This window comes from Dendrobates tinctorius, unplaced genomic scaffold (assembly GCF_039654945.1).
Source record: "Dendrobates tinctorius isolate UK_male_01 unplaced genomic scaffold, ASM3965494v1 ptg000322l, whole genome shotgun sequence".
In the NCBI taxonomy this organism is placed as follows: Eukaryota; Metazoa; Chordata; class Amphibia; order Anura; family Dendrobatidae; genus Dendrobates; species Dendrobates tinctorius.
This window is the reverse complement of record NW_027361989.1, coordinates 2,527,279-2,547,500: the sequence shown is the minus strand read 5'-3', so window position 1 is coordinate 2,547,500 and position 20,222 is coordinate 2,527,279.

The following is a 20,222-nucleotide window of genomic DNA, read 5'->3' as shown; positions in this document are numbered from 1 at the left end:
TTTTTTAAAAGCAATCCCAATTTTTTTATTGTCCTGCTGAGAAGAAGAAAAAAAAACTGCTTCTGCTGCTAGCGATTTTGCCTGTACAACACACCAGTCACTGTGCAGTGCAAGGGGAGGCTATATAGTGGTGTATCAGTGGTGTTGGTTGTTGGGCTGCCTTCTAAGGCTTCCTGACATTCCTGCATTGCTGTTTACCCACTGCTCCACAAACTGCTTTTTTAAAAGCAATCACAATTTTTTTTTTTTGTCCTGCTGAGGTACTGAGCGTGCATTTTTTCACACCATACAGCGGTGTACGCTCCTCACACAGTACCGTGTAATGGCTGTTATCACAGCCACAGTGAAGCTATCAGTGAGTCACTCTGTGAGAATAAGTCGAGGACATGTTCCGTTCTTACAGACCTGCACTCTAGGGAGATTCCAATTCTGCCCAATTCTACATACACCTTGTAGTTTGTGATACACTAGCCAATTTCTGCCTGTGACATAGCGCTCAGATACTCAGTGGGCCTCACACAATCCATAAGTGTCCAGTGTCCACAAGTGTGTGCAGAAATTAAAAATCTCCCTTATCCTCTAGTCACTTTGGTCACAGCTCTGCCATCGAGCCTGTGACAGAGCGCTCAGATACTCAGTGGGCCTCACACAATCCATAAGTGTCCAGTGTCCACAAGTGTGTGCAGAAATTAAAAATCTCCCTTATCCTCTAGTCACTTTGGTCACAGCTCTGCCATCGAGCCTGTGACAGAGCGCTCAGATACTCAGTGGGCCTCACACAATCCATAAGTGTCCAGTGTCCACAAGTGTGTGCAGAAATTAAAAATCTCCCTTATCCTCTAGTCACTTTGGTCACAGCTCTGCCATCGAGCCTGTGACAGAGTGCTCAGATACTCAGTGGGCCTCACACAATCCATAAGTGTCCAGTGTCCACAAGTGTGTGCAGAAATTAAAAATCTCCCTTATCCTCTAGTCACTTTGGTCACAGCTCTGCCATCGAGCCTGTGACAGAGCGCTCAGATACTCAGTGGGCCTCACACAATCCATAAGTGTCCAGTGTCCACAAGTGTGTGCAGAAATTAAAAATCTCCCTTATCCTCTAGTCACTTTGGTCACAGCTCTGCCATCGAGCCTGTGACAGAGCGCTCAGATACTCAGTGGGCCTCACACAATCCATAAGTGTCCAGTGTCCACAAGTGTGTGCAGATATTAAAAATCTCCCTTATCCTCTAGTCACTTTGGTCACAGCTCTGCCATCGAGCCTGTGACAGAGCGCTCAGATACTTAGTGGGCCTCACACAATCCTTAAGTGTCCAGTGTCCACAAGTGTGTGCAGAAATTAAAAATCTCCCTTATCCTCTAGTCACTTTGGTCACAGCTCTGCCATCGAGCCTGTGACAGAGCGCTCAGATACTCAGTGGGCCTCACACAATCCATAAGTGTCCAGTGTCCACAAGTGTGTGCAGAAATTAAAAATCTCCCTTATCCTCTAGTCACTTTGGTCACAGCTCTGCCATCGAGCCTGTGACAGAGCGCTCAGATACTCAGTGGGCCTCACACAATCCTAAATGTCCAGTGTCCACAAGTGTGTGCAGAAATTAAAAATCTCCCTTATCCTCTAGTCACTTTGGGCACAGCTCTGCCATCGAGCCTGTGACACAGCGCTCAGATACTCAGTGGGCCTCACACAATCCATAAGTGTCCAGTGTCCACAAGTGTGTGCAGAAATTAAAAACCTCCCTTATCCTCTAGTCACTTTGGTCACAGCTCTGCCATCGAGCCTGTGACAGAGCGCTCAGATACTCAGTGGGCCTCACACAATCCAAAAGTGTCCAGTGTCCACAAGTGTGTGCAGAAATTAAAAATCTCCCCTGTCCTATAGACACCTTGTACCTTGTTTTACATTACTATATAGTTTGTTGGATTTTGTCAACATTTCTACCAAAAATGAGGAAGGCTGGTGGAAGAGGCCGTGGAATTGGGCGGGGGTTGGCAGCTGGTAATGATGGTGTTGGTGGTGGATCTGATGGTAGTGGCAAGAGCAAAATAGGACCGAATGCAGGAGGTGTTGAGCCTGCGTCATCGTCTGGCTACATAAAGCCTCGAACGCTTAGTTTTCTAGGAGTTGGCAAACCGCTTTTAAAGCCAGAGCATCAGGAAAAAGTTTTGTCTTACATTGCTGACTCAGCCTCCTCTTCTTCAGTTGTAAAAAGTAAAAGCACTGAGTCGTCATTGGAGGATCATGTTCATGAACCACACCTTTCCTTGTGTCCTTCACCCCAACCAAGATTGAAGGATGACGCAGGCCATAGTACTGATTACTCCATGGAGCTGTTTTCACATACCATGCCTGGATTATCAAGTGAAATGGTGAATTACCTAGGCCAAGATGAATCTGACATGGAGTGCACTGATGCACAGCCGCTGATGGATGATTCTGCTGGTACATTCACTCAGAGCACTACATTGTCCTCGCAGTGTACAGAGCCAGATTCTGACCCTGCTGAGACTCAGGTGCCTCTTCCCGCACACTATACCACCATACACGGTGACACAGAGGAAGGTGCACATGACATAGAAGAGGAGGTGATGGATGACCCAGTTGTTGACCCAGATTGGCATCCATTGGGGGAAGAGGGTGCTGCTTCCAATAGCTCAGATGAGGAGCATCCACAGCAGACATCGACATCGCAACAGCTGTTATCTGGCAGGCCCGGAGCACTCCAAAGACAGGTTCCAAACATCAAAATAGTTGCTGGACAGCTTGTCCAGAGGGTCAAAAGATCACAGCGTGCTAGGCCGCAAAATGTCTGCCAAAGTAGGAAGAGTGCAGTGTGGCACTTTTTTGAACAAAATCCTCATGATCAGGCCAAGGTTATCTGTAAGAAGTGCGCAAAGACCTTTAGCCGAGGGAAAAATCTGAAAAATTTGAATACCAGTTGCATGCTTAGACATTTAACCAGCATGCACTTGCAAGCGTGGACACAACACCAAAACCTCAAGTGCCACATGTGCAACTGATCACAACGAAAGTAGTCAGCAATGCTACATTGTTTCCCCCACTGTAAGCCCACCGGTTAGCACAGCAGCAAATGTTGAGGTGTCGTTGCAAGGCCACAGCAGTCAGGGAATCCCACTGTTATATCAACGAAAGACTGATTCTAGGCCATCAGAAAGAACAACAACTCCATCACCATCATCAACCCTCTCTCAGTCCGCCCTGTCCACCGCTACTTCCACCATATGCAGCTCTCAAGTCCAGCTCACCCTCCCAGACACTATGAGTAGGTCAAGAAAGTACTCAGTCTCTCATCCGCGTACACTGGGTTTGAACGCCCACATTGCCAAACTAATCTCATTTGAGATGATGCCCTTTCGGTTGGTGGAAAGCACAGCTTTCCGCGAACTCATGGCCTATGCAGTACCACGCTATGACCTACCCAGTCGCCACTTCTTCTCTCGCAAAGCCATCCCAGCCCTCCACCATCATGTGAAAGACCGCATTGTCCATGCACTCAAGCAGTCAGTGAGCGGAAAGGTGCACCTCACAACTGATGCATGGTCCAGTCGGCATGGCCAGGGCCGTTACGTGTCCATCACTGCGCACTGGGTTAATGTGGTGGATGCAGGGTCCACAGGGGACAGCGGTGGTGGGACAGTGCTGCCTAGCCCACGGTATAGGAAACAGTTGGCTGTAGGCGTTCGACCCTCCTCCTCCTCCAGAAGCGAAAGCTCGTCCACAGAGCGCAGTCGTACGAGCACTCCATCTGCAGCTGCCACTGTTGCACACGATGTGTCCCCCCATCGAGCAGCTAGTGGAAAGCGTCAGCAGGCTGTGTTGCAGATGATGTGTTTGGGCAACAGACACACCGCTGAGGTGCTGGCCGAGTACTTGAAGCGACAAACTGAGTCATGGCTGGGCAGTGTACATCTTGAGGCAGGCAAGGTAGTTAGTGATAACGGCCGTAATTTTGTGGCAGCCATAGCCCTTTCAAAACTCAGCCACATACCTTGCTTGGCTCACACCTTGAACCTGGTGGTGCAGTGCTTCCTCAAAAATTATCCGGAGTTAACAGCCCTGCTCCAGAAGGTGCGAAGACTGTGCGCGCACATCCGCCGGTTGCCTGTACACTCCGTTCGTATGCAGAAGCTGCAGCGATTGCTCCACCTTCCCAACCACCGCCTCATTATCGAAATTGCAACAAGGTGGAACTCCACCCTGCACATGGTGGAGCGGCTGTGCGAGCAGAGGCAGGCCATAATGCATTTGTGGGAGGATACACGGCCAGGCACTTTGAGAGCAGACATGGAGTTGACAGGCGTGCAGTGGTCGAAGCTGAAAGACCTTTGTAAAGTCCTTCAGTGTTTTGAGGAATGCACACGGCTGGTAAGCGCAGACGACGCCATCCTAAGCATGAGCATCCCACTTATGCGTCTGCTCATGCAAACTTTGACGCACCTTAAGGAGCAGGCGTCTGCAGCCAATGTTGATGAGGAGGAAGAGGAGGAGGGAATCCTTGATGACATTCAGCCATTGTCTGCTCAGGGACCTCTCCTGGACGAGGTGGAGGAAGAAGAGGAGGAGGAGGATGATGATGGGGATGATTACTTAGGGGAGGAGGATGCATCTCGTGGGGCAAGTGAAAATGTTGGCGTGGCAAGGTCTGGTACAGGGTTTGTGCGTGACTGGAGGGATGTGGATTTGCCAGAAAGTGCTCCTCCACCCAGCACTCGCAGTGCATCATTGACACCGGGAACATTGGCCCACATGTCAGATTATGCCTTGCAGATCCTAAAAAGGGACCCCCGCATTGCCAAAATGATGAACGATGACGACTACTGGTTGGCCAGCATCCTGGATCCACGCTATAAAGGCAAATTACAAAACATCATGCCACAGGAGAACCTTGACCTAATATTGGCTAATAAACAAGCAACTCTGGTAAATCGGTTGCTTGAGGCATTCCCAGCACACAGCAGCGGTGATGGTTCTCACACGAGCCGTACGGGCCGGGGGCAGCTTGGCAGAGGTGTTCGTGGTGCACACAGCAGAAGTGGCGTTGGAGACAGGGGTTTCATGACAATGTTGTGGACTGATTTTTCAAATACCGCTCACACAACTGGTAATACGGCATCGATGGAAAGTGACAGGAGACAGCAGTTGTCAACTATGGTTACAAACTACTTTTCCTCCCATATCGATGTTCTCCCACACAGGTCATTCCCCTTTGACTATTGGGCCGCTAAACTGGACACCTGGCCTGAATTGGCCCAATATGCCTTACAGGAGCTCGCTTGCCCAGCTGCAAGTGTGCTATCGGAAAGAGTCTTCAGTGCAGCTGGATCAATCCTGACAGAAAAAAGGACCCGTCTGTCAACCCAAAATGTGGATGATCTAACCTTCATTAAAATGAACCATGCATGGGTTTCCAAGGATTTTGTCCCACCTTCCCCTGATGACACATAGGGTGACAGAAAAATGGCTTGCTTTGGTCCACCTCTTCCTGGGACTTGACCTATTTCGCCTTTTGCATCAGCTGAATGTCCAACATCAACATATGCCACTTTCTAAAACTCCCTAACTGTGCTGCCTCCCCCCCCATGGCCGGGGTCACCACCTAGCGCACGACAACGTGCGAGTGCCGTTGCCCTGGACAGGTGGGTAGGCCGACTCTTGGGCGCTGGCACTGGCATAGGGTCCCTCATAGTGCAATCAAGTGTCTCTGACGGTGGTGGTGCACACCCGCCGTCAGACACACCACCGTACTATCAGGGGCCCTGTGCCAGTGCCGTCGCCAACGAGTGGGCCCCCCCTGCTTGCAAGGTTGAAATACTGTGCAGTGAGATGGAAGATGGGGACGACGAGGAGTCCAGACAAGTACAGGGATTCCCTAGCGAGGAGACTTATTTGATTGTTTTCAATGTTGGGACAGCAATTTTTGGGGAGCACTATACTCTGGAGAATGATAGATGGGGCCCACCATACACTGGAACATTCCAAAGGTGGACATCAGACACTGGAGCAGCATTTACAGGGCCCATTATACACTAGAGCATTAGAAATGGGGCCCATTATGTTTGGAGCATTATTTGGGCCCATAAGACAGTGGAGCTTCATCCATGGGGACCAACATATACTGTAGCATTATGTGGAGCTCATCATATACTGTTTCAAACATTATATGGGACCAATGATTCTGTATGGAGAAATAGATGGGCCTCGTCATGAGATGTAAAAAGTGAGGTATTTTTCATTGTACTATACCGCTATTTATCTGCCGTATCAGAGCATGATGAGTTGTGGTATGTGTTAAAGGGGCGCTCTTTCGCCCAGGGCACATGAAAACCTGGAGCCAGCCCTACCCCCCACAACTTTAGCCAAATAACCCCCATTTTTCAGTGCGTAACTTGTATTATGAAGTTAATTAAGGTTGACAAGCTTAAGAAAGAAGAATTGATGCTTTTGGCATTAAAATGGGCACTGTAGGTGTGTTTCCTGTCCTCCTCTCACTGCCGACTTTTATTCCCCATTGACTTACATTGGGTTTCGTGTTTTGGATCTTGCTCGACCCGACTTTTGGAAAAGTCGGGTTTCACGAAACGAAACTCGACCCTAAAAAACCAAAAGTCGCTCAACTCTAGATACGATCTTTTGGTCATCCTTTATTGCATTGCAATGCAATGTTGCGGCCACCAAAAAAAGTAATTCTGGGGTTTTTACATTTTTTCTCGTTACGCCATTTAGCGATCGGCTTAATTCTTTTTTATAGTGATCGGGTGATTCTGAACGCGGCTATAACAAATATGTGTATGTTTGATTTTTTTATTGTTTTATTTTGAAAGGAGGTGTTTTGAACTTTTATATTTTTTTTTAATATTACAGCATTGTATCTTAATGAACCAGATGACTATTTTTTAGAAAATGAAGAATAATAGAATGTTATCTGTATGTTGGTTTCAAATTTAAGTGTTGATTTCTGGTTGGTCAGGAAAACAGACTTTTGTTTGTGTAAGTCGGTAATATTGACTTTTATTGTGCGCTTATCCTTGATCACTACTGATGTTTGCTGATATGCTAATTATACATTGTGTTATGGAGCCAGTTTGTTGACTTCTAAAGCATAGAGGGAAAAACTATGCAAATAGTTTAACCCCTTCCTTACCGATGAAGTAATAGTTCATCATCGGTAAGGTCCCACGCTTTAAGGTGGGCTCCGGCGGTGAGCCCACCTCAAAGCCGCGACATGTCAGCTGTTATGAACAGCTGACATGTGCCCGCATTAGGTGTGAATGGAATCGCCGTCCGCCCACGCCTATTATCTAGTTAAATCCCGCTGTCAAAGCTGACAGCGGGCATTTAAATAGCACTTCTGGCCGCCGGGCCGGAAGTGAGCTCATCGCTGACCCCCGTCATGTGATCGGGGGTCGGCGTCACGTTGCCTGGACAGCCACAGGTCTCATAGAGACCTCTATGGTTGTTCCAGGCAGATGGCTTTGAGCACCGCCCGGTTGTTGGCGCTCAAAGCACAGCAGTAAATCTTCTACATATGGGCGATTTGCTCATCGCCCATATGTAGCAGAGCCGATCAGGTTGTGCATGCTTCAAGCCTCCTATGGAGGCTATTGTAGCATGCCAAAAGTAAAAAAAATAATGTTTAAAAATAAAAAAACCTAAAAGTTCAAATCACCCCCCTTTTGCCCCAATCAAAATAAAACAGTAAAAAAAAAATCCCACATACACATATTAGGTATCGCCGCGTTCAGAATCGCCCGATCTATCAATAAAAAAAGCATTAACCCGATCGCTAAACGGCGTAGCGAGAAAAAAATTCAAAACGCCAGAATTACGTCTTTTTGGTCGCCGCGACATTGCATTAAAATGCAATAACGGGCGATCAAAAGAAGGTATCTGCACAAAAGTGGTATCATTAAAAACGTCAGCTGGCATGCAAAAAATTAGCCCTCACCCAACCCCAGATCACGAAAAATGGAGACGCTACGGGTCTCGGAAAATTGCACAAATTTTTATTTTTTTTTAGCAAACTTTGGAATTTATTTTCACCACTTAGATAAAAGAGAACCTAGACATGTTTGGTGTCTATGAACTCGTAATGACCTGGAGAATCATAATGCCAGGTCAGATTTAGCATCTAGTGAACCTAGCAAAAAAGCCAAGCAAATAACAAGTGTGGGATTGCACTTCTTTTGCAATTTCACCGCAATTGGAATTTTTTTCCTGTTTTCAAGTACACGACATGGTAAAACCAATGGTGTCATTTAAAAGTACAACTCGTCCTGCAAAAAATAAGCCCTTACCTGGCCATATAGATGGAAAAATAAAAAAGTTATGGCTCTGGAAAAAGGGGAGTGAAAAACAAAAAATAAAACAAAGCTCCGGTAGTGAAGGGGTTAAATAATCAAGTAATGCTATAATAATCTCATCTCCATTCTTACCCTTTATGGAAATACTGAATGAGGGACACTTGTTAAGTCTTAAAATAGGCTACAGGCCTCTGTATAAAGAGACTGAGAGAGAAACAGCCAGAGAGATTCTGCCAAGACATCTATACATCCAAAGGACAAGAGACAGGACAGAAGCCACAACATCATCACAAGGGACACGGATCTATCATTCTATAGGAAACAACCAAGGGGTTTTCAGCCTCGGTTGGAAGAATAAAGATCTGGTACATTGACCATTGCGGAACCATGGATACGTTTGGAGAAGCCAAGTTGTGATCTTTGGATCAACTGGCCTTGTACCTTGTATAGACTCAATGGACTGTCATCTTCCTACACTTGTCGTTAGCTCCTCTCTGTGTGTGTGCCACAGGTAGTGACCCTGGAAGATCTGAAGTCACAGCTGCTATTATCCTGGCGGGTCAGTGGAAGGGTGAGACTCTGTAATGTGCTGGAGACCTTTGGTCGTAATGCCAACCCATTGGTGATCCATGATCCTGTGATGGGGTCACCGATGGGCAGGATTTCCGATGCGCTTGCTGGAAGTGTGCATTAAATGCCGCTGTCAGAGGCTGTTAGAGGCAAATGGCAGCTGTTCAAAACAGCTGACATGTGCCGGAAAAGATGTGACATCACCGCCGTAGCCCACATCAAAGAGAGGAAGTACATTTACACCCAATGTCGGAAAGGGGTTAAAGGGGATTGTTTTTACAGAGACAGAAGTGGTAATCAATCATGTATACATACAAATAATTAAAAAAATACACAGCTTCTAATGTTAAATAGTATAGAGTTACCACAAGAAAATATAATTTGTGTAAATCAAGTGTAGATATCAAAATTCAGGCAAATGTCAAATGTTGTAGCTCCTTCTAGTGGCCATGTGCAAAAGTGCCATCATAGAGTAACATGTATCCTAAGAGTGTATGTACAAAAATACTTGGCACTCAAAAATGAAGAAGCAGTATATTCTTTATTTAGCATCCAGACAAAAATAGACTCATATCGTATGAACGTTTTCGGTCCAACAACGGACCTTCATCAGAAAGGTTTTTTTGGTAGAAAACTGCAAAAGATACAGATAGGGTAATAGATATCCTTAGGTGGTAGCAAAGTCTATGCTGCTGGTATTATATAGAGGCTGGAGCACGAGTCTATCTGGTTGGAGTTAGATAAATGTGCCGTGTAAGGAGCACCCTGGATTCCTCCTGCAGGCAATAAGTGCTGTATGTTTGCAGAGCCTGCACTCCTAGCGCTGTTAACCCATTCCTGTAGCCCTGCTTTCTCCAGTCACATTAATCTAACTCCAACCAGATAGACTCGTGCTCCAGCCTCTATATTATACCAGCAGCATAGACTTTGCCACCACCTAAGGATATCTATTACCCTATCTGTATCTTTTGCAGTTTTCTACCAAAAGAAACCAAAAAAACCTTTCTGATGAAGGTCCGTTGTTGGACCGAAAACGTTCATACGATATGTGTCTATTTTTGTCTGGATGCTAAATAAAGAATATACTGCTTCTTCATTTTTGAGTGCCAAGTATTTTTGTACTTATTTATGGGTTGGAAACCTTACTTGAGCACCGAACAACCTTCTTTTTTTTCTCTGGAGTGCCGTGTTCTTTTGCCTACTATGTATCCTAAGAGAGCGTCACTATCAAGGTGGAGATGAGATAAGTGCACCGTATTTATTGAGTGTAAGATAAATCCATACATAGATATATGTAAGCGGATTGTAGATCTATCACTGGATATCAGTGTATAAGGGGAATAGATCCTGTGCACTTATAGATGAATAGCTTATATAATGAGAGGACACAGAGCAAAGGGTATAAATAGTGAGAGAATAAAGAGCTGACAGCGCATTACATCCCTGGAGTACAAATAGGAGATATAAAGTGCAGCCAGTGCTATATGGGATATCCCAGGAATACAGCACAGCCCATATAGTGTAAAGGAGGAACCATCCTAACAAGAGATGGGGATTACAGATCCTACAGGCGACATGCCGGGAGTGTAAAGAGAAAGATGGCAGAGTCACCACTATTCCCTCTTACGGGCGTTTCACCCCGTCAGCTTCCTCAGAGGGTACGAATAAATGTTTCCACCACACCAAGGTCCTGCACTAATCCAGGCAAGGGGGATAACTCTGGGGTAAAGAGGGGGTGTTTCTAAAGGAATTGGGGCTGTTCCCCGGTCACATCTTCCCCAGTGAAGCAGGAGGTTCAGGATGAAAACCTGTTGGTAAGACCAAGATGGATAATGCTGCATAGAGCCATCTGGTAGCGATAAGTCAGGTGAAGTGATAGTGAGGGGGGTCCGGAAACAAAACAATGCAGGTGAAAAGAGCCAAATGTGACCCCACCGAGTGACCAGTGAGAGTGCAACTGTGCAACGGGTAAGAAAAGAGAATAAACAGTGATATGGTAAAGATATAAAGAGAAAAGCAGCTTAATAACAGTGATGATAATAAAATCTATGGGAAGTGTTTGTGGTGAAGTGTATACACTCCTAGAAATGTTTCCTCTACAATATAGAGATATAAGTGATCAGTATTAGGACGTGTAACAAAGAGGAATCTGTTATTTTATAGAGAGAATGTAATGAGCAATAAATGACGGGAATAATCGGGAATGAAATTGTTATTAATAATATAATGAGATCCCAGCACCTGACACTTCCCGGGATATATGGGCTTATATTAGAATCCCAATTACCAACTGGAAAGATAACAACAAAGGGAAAAGGGCGGAACAAAAAACAAGCCCCAAACACCTCATAACCCACAATGTAAGGGCAGAAAAATACCGGAAATATAAGTTTCTATTCACACTGCAATATTAGTCACCTGTGATCTGTGTCTCTCCCAGAAGAGAAGTCATCACAGCGTCATTCCCCGTAATAACCGTATAGAGGAGGAAATGATCGCGGAGAGAGCGTCCATTGTTAGAATAGTGGGGAGACACAGATGGGATCCAATGCTCCTGACTGTCCGGATGTCTAGAGGATCGTCACCATCGGAGAGTAAAGTGCAGATCGGCGATCTTGTGACCGGTGTATTATGGGGAAATAAGAAACAAATAAGACACATTGAGATCAGAGAAAACTGTTCTATGTAATAAAGAGTGTAGAGAACGAATTCCACCAAACCCCCTATAGGAAAGGGGAGAAGCGGAGAACTTCATCTACACCATTGGGATGTCAGGGATTTAATGGCCGGATCCATTTAGTCTCTAATTGTGACCAGATCTTTTTCCAGTCGCCCCCTATTGGTAACCAGGACCCTATCGGTGCCAGAGACACGGAGTAAGCTGGAATCACAGGTATGTGTTTTATAGTCAACTCCTCTAAATCAGAAGCCATGAACATAACGCTGACCTGACACAACTGATTTCTAACTTTCCCTGTAAGTGGCAGAAAGACGCAATTAACCCCTTCATGCTGCGGCCCATTTTCGCTTTTTGTTTCTATTTTTTCCTTCCCTTCTTCCCAGAGCCATAACTCTTTATCTCTCTGGCCACATAGACATATGAGGGCTTGATGTTTGCGGGGCGAGTTGTACTTTTCAATGACTCCCTTAATTTTACCACATATTGTACTCAAAGACGAGGAAAAATTCCAAGTGCAGTGAAATTGTGAAAAAACAATTCTGACATTGTTTTTTGTGAACTGTTTTTGTACATTTTGTGGTAAAATTGACCGTGTAATATGATTCTCCTCATCACTATGATTACGGCAACACCAAACATGTCCAGTAGAGTTGAGCGACTTTTGGTTTTTTAGGGTCGCGTTTCGTTTCGTGAAACCCGACTTTTCCAAAAGTCAGGTCGAGCAAGATCGTCCGATTATAGGGAAAAGTCGGGGTCGTCCCGAAACACGAAACCCAATGTAAGTCAATGGGGAATAAAAGTCGGCAGTGAGAGGAGGACAGGAAACACACCTACAGTGCCCATTTGAATGCCAAAAGCATCAATTCTTCTTACTTAAGCTTGTCAACCTTAATTAACTTCATAATACAAGTTACGCACTGAAAAATGGGGGTTATTTGGCGAAATTTGTGGGGGGGAGGGCTGGCTGCAGGTTTTCATGTGCCCTGGGCGAAAGAGCGCCCCTTTAAGGCTAGTTTCACACTTGCTTTTTTTTGCAGCGCGTTTTTCCCGCAAAAAAACGCATTGAAAAAACGCATACAAAAGCATACAACTGCTGCGTTTTTTTCAAGCATTTTTATGAGCATGCATGAAAAAAACGCAGCGTTTTTATGCGTTTGTATGCGTTTTAGTGCGTTTTTACCGCATTTGCGGTTTTTTCCAACATTAGGTGGCCCCTCACACTAACCCAAACCATGACTTTACTAACCCTAACCCTGACCCTAACCCTAACCCTAACCCTGACCCTAACCCTTAACCAAATCATACTTAACCCTAACCCAAACCCTAAACCCTAACTAACCCTAACCCTAACCCTAACCCTGACCCTAACCCTTAACCAAATCATACTTAACCCTAACCCAAACCCTAAACCCTAACTAACCCTAACCTCTGGAAAATACAAACGCACACCCCAAAAAAACGCAGCGCATGAAAATCGCATACATGCGCTTACCAGCACGCAGGTATGCGCACCCATGTTAAATATAGGGGAAAAAACGCATGCGCACATATGCGTTTTTTTCCAGCGCAAAAAAACGCAAATGTGAAACCAGCCTAACACATACCACAACTCATCATGCTCCGATACGGCAGAGAAATAGCGGTATAGTACAATGAAAAATACCTCACTTTTTACATCTCATGACGAGGCCCATCTATTTCTCCATACAGAATCATTGGTCCCATATAATGTTTGAAACAGTATATGATGAGCTCCACATAATGCTACAGTATATGTTGGTCCCCATGGATGAAGCTCCACTGTCTTATGGGCCCAAATAATGCTCCAAACATAATGGGCCCCATTTCTAATGCTCTAGTGTATAATGGGCCCTGTAAATGCTGCTCCAGTGTCTGATGTCCACCTTTGGAATGTTCCAGTGTATGGTGGGCCCCATCTATCATTCTCCAGAGTATAGTGCTCCCCAAAAATTGCTGTCCCAACATAGAAAACAATCAAATAAGTCTCCTCGCTAGGGAATCCCTGTACTTGTCTGGACAGGTGCTGTAGCTTGCTTAACAGCTCGCCAGCCATTCTCACGCCCAGTATGGATTGCACGTGATTGCACAAAGGTTAGAAAGGGTACCGTATCCCTGGATAACATGTATGGATAGCGTACACATTCAAAATATATGTCTATACAGCATGAAGCAGGCTCAGACGGTGTTAGGCCCAGTATGGATTGCACGTCATTGCACAAAGGTTAGAAAGGGTACCGTATCCCCGGATAACAAGTATGGATAGCGTACACATTCAAAATATATGTCTATACAGCATGAGGCAGGCTCAGACGGTGTTAGGCCCAGTATGGATTGCACGTCATTGCACAAAGGTTAGAAGGGGTACCGTATCCCCGGATAACATGTATGGATAGCGTACACATTCAAAATATATGTCTATACAGCATGAGGCAGGCTCAGACGGTGTTAGGCCCAGTATGGATTGCACGTCATTGCACAAAGGTTAGAAGGGGTACCGTATCCCCGGATAACATGTATGGATAGCGTACACATTCAAAATATATGTCTATACAGCATGAGGCAGGCTCAGACGGTGTTAGGCCCAGTATGGATTGCACGTCATTGCACAAAGGTTAGAAAGGGTACCGTATCCCCGGATAACATGTATGGATAGCGTACACATTCAAAATATATGTCTATACAGCATGAGGCAGGCTCAGACGGTGTTAGGCCCAGTATGGATTGCACGTCATTGCACAAAGGTTAGAAAGGGTACCGTATCCCTGGATAACATGTATGGATAGCGTACACATTCAAAATATATGTCTATACAGCATGAGGCAGGCTCAGACGGTGTTAGGCCCAGTATGAATTGCACGTCATTGCACAAAGGTTAGAAGGGGTACCGTATCCCCGGATAACATGCATGGATAGCGTACACATTCAAAATATATGTCTATACAGCATGAGGCAGGCTCAGACGGTGTTAGGCCCAGTATGGATTGCACGTCATTGCACAAAGGTTAGAAAGGGTACCGTATCCCTGGATAACATGTATGGATAGCGTACACATTCAAAATATATGTCTATACAGCATGAGGCAGGCTCAGACGGTGTTAGGCCCAGTATGGATTGCACGTCATTGCACAAAGGTTAGAAGGGGTACCGTATCCCCGAATAACATGTATGGATAGCGTACACATTCAAAATATATGTCTATACAGCATGAGGCAGGCTCAGATGGTGTTAGGCCCAGTATGGATTGCACGTCATTGCACAAAGGTTAGAAGGGGTACCGTATCCCCGGATAACATGTATGGATAGCGTACACATTCAAAATATATGTCTATACAGCATGAGGCAGGCTCAGACGGTGTTAGGCCCAGTATGGATTGCACGTCATTGCACAAAGGTTAGAAAGGGTACCGTATCCCCGGATAACATGTATGGATAGCGTACACATTCAAAATATATGTCTATACAGCATGAGGCAGGCTCAGACGGTGTTAGGCCCAGTATGGATTGCACGTCATTGCACAAAGGTTAGAAAGGGTACCGTATCCCTGGATAACATGTATGGATAGCGTACACATTCAAAATATATGTCTATACAGCATGAGGCAGGCTCAGACGGTGTTAGGCCCAGTATAGATTGCACGTCATTGCACAAAGGTTAGAAGGGGTACCGTATCCCCGGATAACATGTATGGATAGCGTACACATTCAAAATATATGTCTATACAGCATGAGGCAGGCTCAGACGGTGTTAGGCCCAGTATGGATTGCACGTCATTGCACAAAGGTTAGAAAGGGTACCGTATCCCCGGATAACATGTATGGATAGCGTACACATTCAAAATATATGTCTATACAGCATGAGGCAGGCTCAGACGGTGGTAGGCCCAGTATGGATTGCACGTGATTGCACAAAGGTTAGAAAGGGTACCGTATCCCTGGATAACATGTATGGATAGCGTACACATTCAAAATATATGTCTATACAGCATGAGGCAGGCTCAGACGGTGTTAGGCCCAGTATGGATTGCACGTCATTGCACAAAGGTTAGAAAGGGTACCGTATCCCTGGATAACATGTATGGATAGCGTATACATTCAAAATATATGTCTATACAGCATGAGGCAGGCTCAGACGGTGTTAGGCCCAGTATGGATTGCACGTCATTGCACAAAGGTTAGAAGGGGTACCGTATCCCCGGATAACATGTATGGATAGCGTACACATTCAAAATATATGTCTATACAGCATGAGGCAGGCTCAGACGGTGTTAGGCCCAGTATGGATTGCACGTCATTGCACAAAGGTTAGAAAGGGTACCGTATCCCTGGATAACATGTATGGATAGCGTACACATTCAAAATATATGTCTATACAGCATGAGGCAGGCTCAGACGGTGTTAGGCCCAGTATGGATTGCACGTCATTGCACAAAGGTTAGAAGGGGTACCGTATCCCCGAATAACATGTATGGATAGCGTACACATTCAAAATATATGTCTATACAGCATGAGGCAGGCTCAGACGGTGTTATGCCCAGTATGGATTGCACGTCATTGCACAAAGGTTAGAAGGGGTACCGTATCCCCGGATAACATGTATGGATAGCGTACACATTCAAAATATATGTCTATACATCAGGAGGCAGGCTCAGACGGTGTCAGGCACAGTATGGATTTGACGGCCCAGATTACACAGCGGAGGAGCAGGGAGAGGTAAAGATTGCAAATGCTGGGGCCCTGGCCAAGCAAGGGGGGCACACTCGTGGGCGTCGGTACTGGCACTGGGCCCCTCATAGTACAGCGGTGTGTCTGACGGCGGGTGTGCACCACCACCGTCAGAGACACTTGATTGCACTATGAGGGACCCTGTGCCAGTGCCCGCGCCCAAGAGTCGGCCTACCCACCTGTCCAGGGCAACGGCACTCGCACAGTGTCGTGCGCTAGGTGGTGACCCCGGCCATGGGGGGGGAGGCAGCACAGTTAGGGAGTTTTAGAAAGTGGCATATGTTGATGTTGGACATTCAACTGATGCAAAAGGCGAAATAGGTGAAGTACCAGGAAGAGGTGGACCAAAGCAAGCCATTTTTCTGTCACCCTATGTGTCATCAGGGGAAGGTGGGACAAAATCCTTGGAAACCCATGCGTGGTTCATTTTAATGAAGGTTAGATCATCCACATTTTGGGTTGACAGACGGGTCCTTTTTTCTGTCAGGATTGATCCAGCTGCACTGAAGACTCTTTCCGATAGCACACTTGCAGCTGGGCAAGCGAGCTCCTGTAAGGCATATTGGGCCAATTCAGGCCAGGTGTCCAGTTTAGCGGCCCAATAGTCAAAGGGGAATGACCTGTGTGGGAGAACATCGATATGGGAGGAAAAGTAGTTTGTAACCATAGTTGACAACTGCTGTCTCCTGTCACTTTCCATCGATGCAGTATTACCAGTTGTGTGAGCGGTATTTGAAAAATCAGTCCACAACATTGTCATGAAACCCCTGTCTCCAACGCCACTTCTGCTGTGTGCACCACGAACACCTCTGCCAAGCTGCCCCCGGCCCGTACGTCTCGTGTGAGAACCATCACCGCTGCTGTGTGCTGGGAATGCCTCAAGCAACCGATTTACCAGAGTTGCTTGTTTATTAGCCAATATTAGGTCAAGGTTCTCCTGTGGCATGATGTTTTGTAATTTGCCTTTATAGCGTGGATCCAGGATGCTGGCCAACCAGTAGTCATCATCGTTCATCATTTTGGCAATGCGGGGGTCCCTTTTTAGGATCCGCAAGGCATAATCTGACATGTGGGCCAATGTTCCCGGTGTCAATGATGCACTGCGAGTGCTGGGTGGAGGAGCACTTTCTGGCAAATCCACATCCCTCCAGTCACGCACAAACCCTGTACCAGACCTTGCCACGCCAACATTTTCACTTGCCCCACGAGATGCATCCTCCTCCCCTAAGTAATCATCCCCATCATCCTCCTCATCCTCCTCCTCCTCTTCTTCCTCCACCTCGTCCAGGAGAGGTCCCTGAGCAGACAATGGCTGAATGTCATCAAGGATTCCCTCCTCCTCTTCCTCCTCATCAACATTGGCTGCAGACGCCTGCTCCTTAAGGTGCGTCAAAGTTTGCATGAGCAGACGCATAAGTGGGATGCTCATGCTTAGGATGGCGTCGTCTGCGCTTACCAGCCGTGTGCATTCCTCAAAACACTGAAGGACTTTACAAAGGTCTTTCAGCTTCGACCACTGCACGCCTGTCAACTCCATGTCTGCTCTCAAAGTGCCTGGCCGTGTATCCTCCCACAAATGCATTATGGCCTGCCTCTGCTCGCACAGCCGCTCCACCATGTGCAGGGTGGAGTTCCACCTTGTTGCAATGTCGATAATGAGGCGGTGGTTGGGAAGGTGGAGCAATCGCTGCAGCTTCTGCATACGAACGGAGTGTACAGGCGACCGGCGGATGTGCGCGCACAGTCTTCGCTCCTTCTGGAGCAGGGCTGTTAACTCCGGATAATTTTTGAGGAAGCACTGCACCACCAGGTTCAAGGTGTGAGCCAAGCAAGGTATGTGGCTGAGTTTTGAAAGGGCTATGGCTGCCACAAAATTACGGCCGCTATCACTAACTACCTTGCCTGCCTCAAGATGTACACTGCCCAGCCATGACTCAGTTTGTCGCTTCAAGTACTCGGCCAGCACCTCGGCGGTGTGTCTGTCGCCCAAACACATCATCTGCAACACAGCCTGCTGACGCTTTCCACTAGCTGCTCGATAGGGGGACACATCATGTGCAACAGTGGCAGCTGCAGATGGAGTGCTCATACGACTGCGCTCTGTGGACGAGCTGTCGCTTCTGGAGGAGGAGGAGGAGGAGGAGGGTCGAACGCCTACAGCCAACTGTTTCCTAGACCGTGGGCTAGGCAGCACTGTCCCACCACCGCTGTCCCCTGTGGACCCTGCATCCACCACATTAACCCAGTGCGCAGTGATGGACACGTAACGGCCCTGGCCATGCCTACTGGTCCATGCATCAGTTGTGAGGTGCACCTTTCCGCTCACTGACTGCTTGAGTGCATGGACAATGCGGTCTTTCACATGATGGTGGAGGGCTGGGATGGCTTTGCGAGAGAAGAAGTGGCGACTGGGTAGGTCATAGCGTGGTTCTGCATAGGCCATGAGTTCGCGGAAAGCTGTGCTTTCCACCAACCGAAAGGGCATCATCTCAAACGAGATTAGTTTGGCAATGTGGGCGTTCAAACCCAGTGTACGCGGATGAGAGACTGAGTACTTTCTTGACCTACTCATAGTGTCTGGGAGGGTGAGCTGGACTTGAGAGCTGCATATGGTGGAAGTAGCGGTGGACAGGGCGGACTGAGAGAGGGTTGATGATGGTGATGGAGTTGGTGTTCTTTCTGATGGCCTAGAATCAGTCTTTCGTTGATATAACAGTGGGATTCCCTGACTGCTGTGGCCTTGCAACGACACCTCAACATTTGCTGCTGTGCTAACCGGTGTGCTTACAGTGGGGGAAACAATGTAGCGTTGCTGACTACCTTCGTTGTGATCAGTTGCACATGTGGCACTTGAGGTTTGGTGTTGTGTCCACGCTTGCAAGTGCATGCTGGTTAAATGTCTAAGCATGCAACTGGTATTCAAATTTTTCAGATTTTTCCCTCGGCTAAAGGTCTTTGCGCACTTCTTGTATTGTTCAACATCTTTATCAACGATTTAGATGAAGGAATTGAGGGTAAACTGATTAAATTTGCTGATGACACAAAGCTAGGAGGGATAGCTAATACTAGAGAAGAGAGAGAGAGGATTCAAAAAGATTTAAATAAACTGGAGAAGTGGGCAGCAACTAACAGAATGGTTTTTAACAGGGAGAAATGCAAAGTACTACATCTGGACAATAAAAATGAAAAAAGCATATATAGAATGGGAGGAATAGGGCTAAGTGACAGCACATGTGAAAAAGACTTGGGTATACTAATAGATCACAGACTGAATATGAGTCAACAGTGTGATGCAGCAGCAAAAAAGGCAAATGCAATTCTAGGATGTATTAACAGAAGCATACAGTCTAGATCACGTGAAGTCATTATTTCCCTCTACTCCTCTTTGGTCAGACCTCATCTGGAATATTGTGTCCAGTTTTGGGCACCACATTTTAAAAAAGACATCAACAAACTGGAGCAAGTTCAGAAAAGAGCGACCAGAATGGTGACCGGTCTGCAAACCCTGTCTTATGAGGAAAGGTTGCAGGATTTGGGATTGTTTAGTTTGCAAAAGAGAAGACTGAGAGGAGACTTAATAGCTGTCTACAAATATCTAAAGGGCTGTCACATTGTAGAAGGATCAACTTTATTCTCATTTGCACAAGGAAAGACTAGAAGCAATGGGATGAAACTGAATGGGAGGAGACACAGATTAGATATTAGAAAAAACTTTTTGACAGTTAGAGTGATCAATGAGTGGAACAGGCTGCCACGAGAAGTGGTGAGTTCTCCTTCAATGGAAGTCTTCAAACAGAGGCTGGACAGACATCTGACTGGGATGATTTAGCGAATCCTGCTTTGAGCAGGGGGTTGGACCAGATGGCCCAGGAGGTCCCTTCCAACTCTACGATTCTATGATTCTATG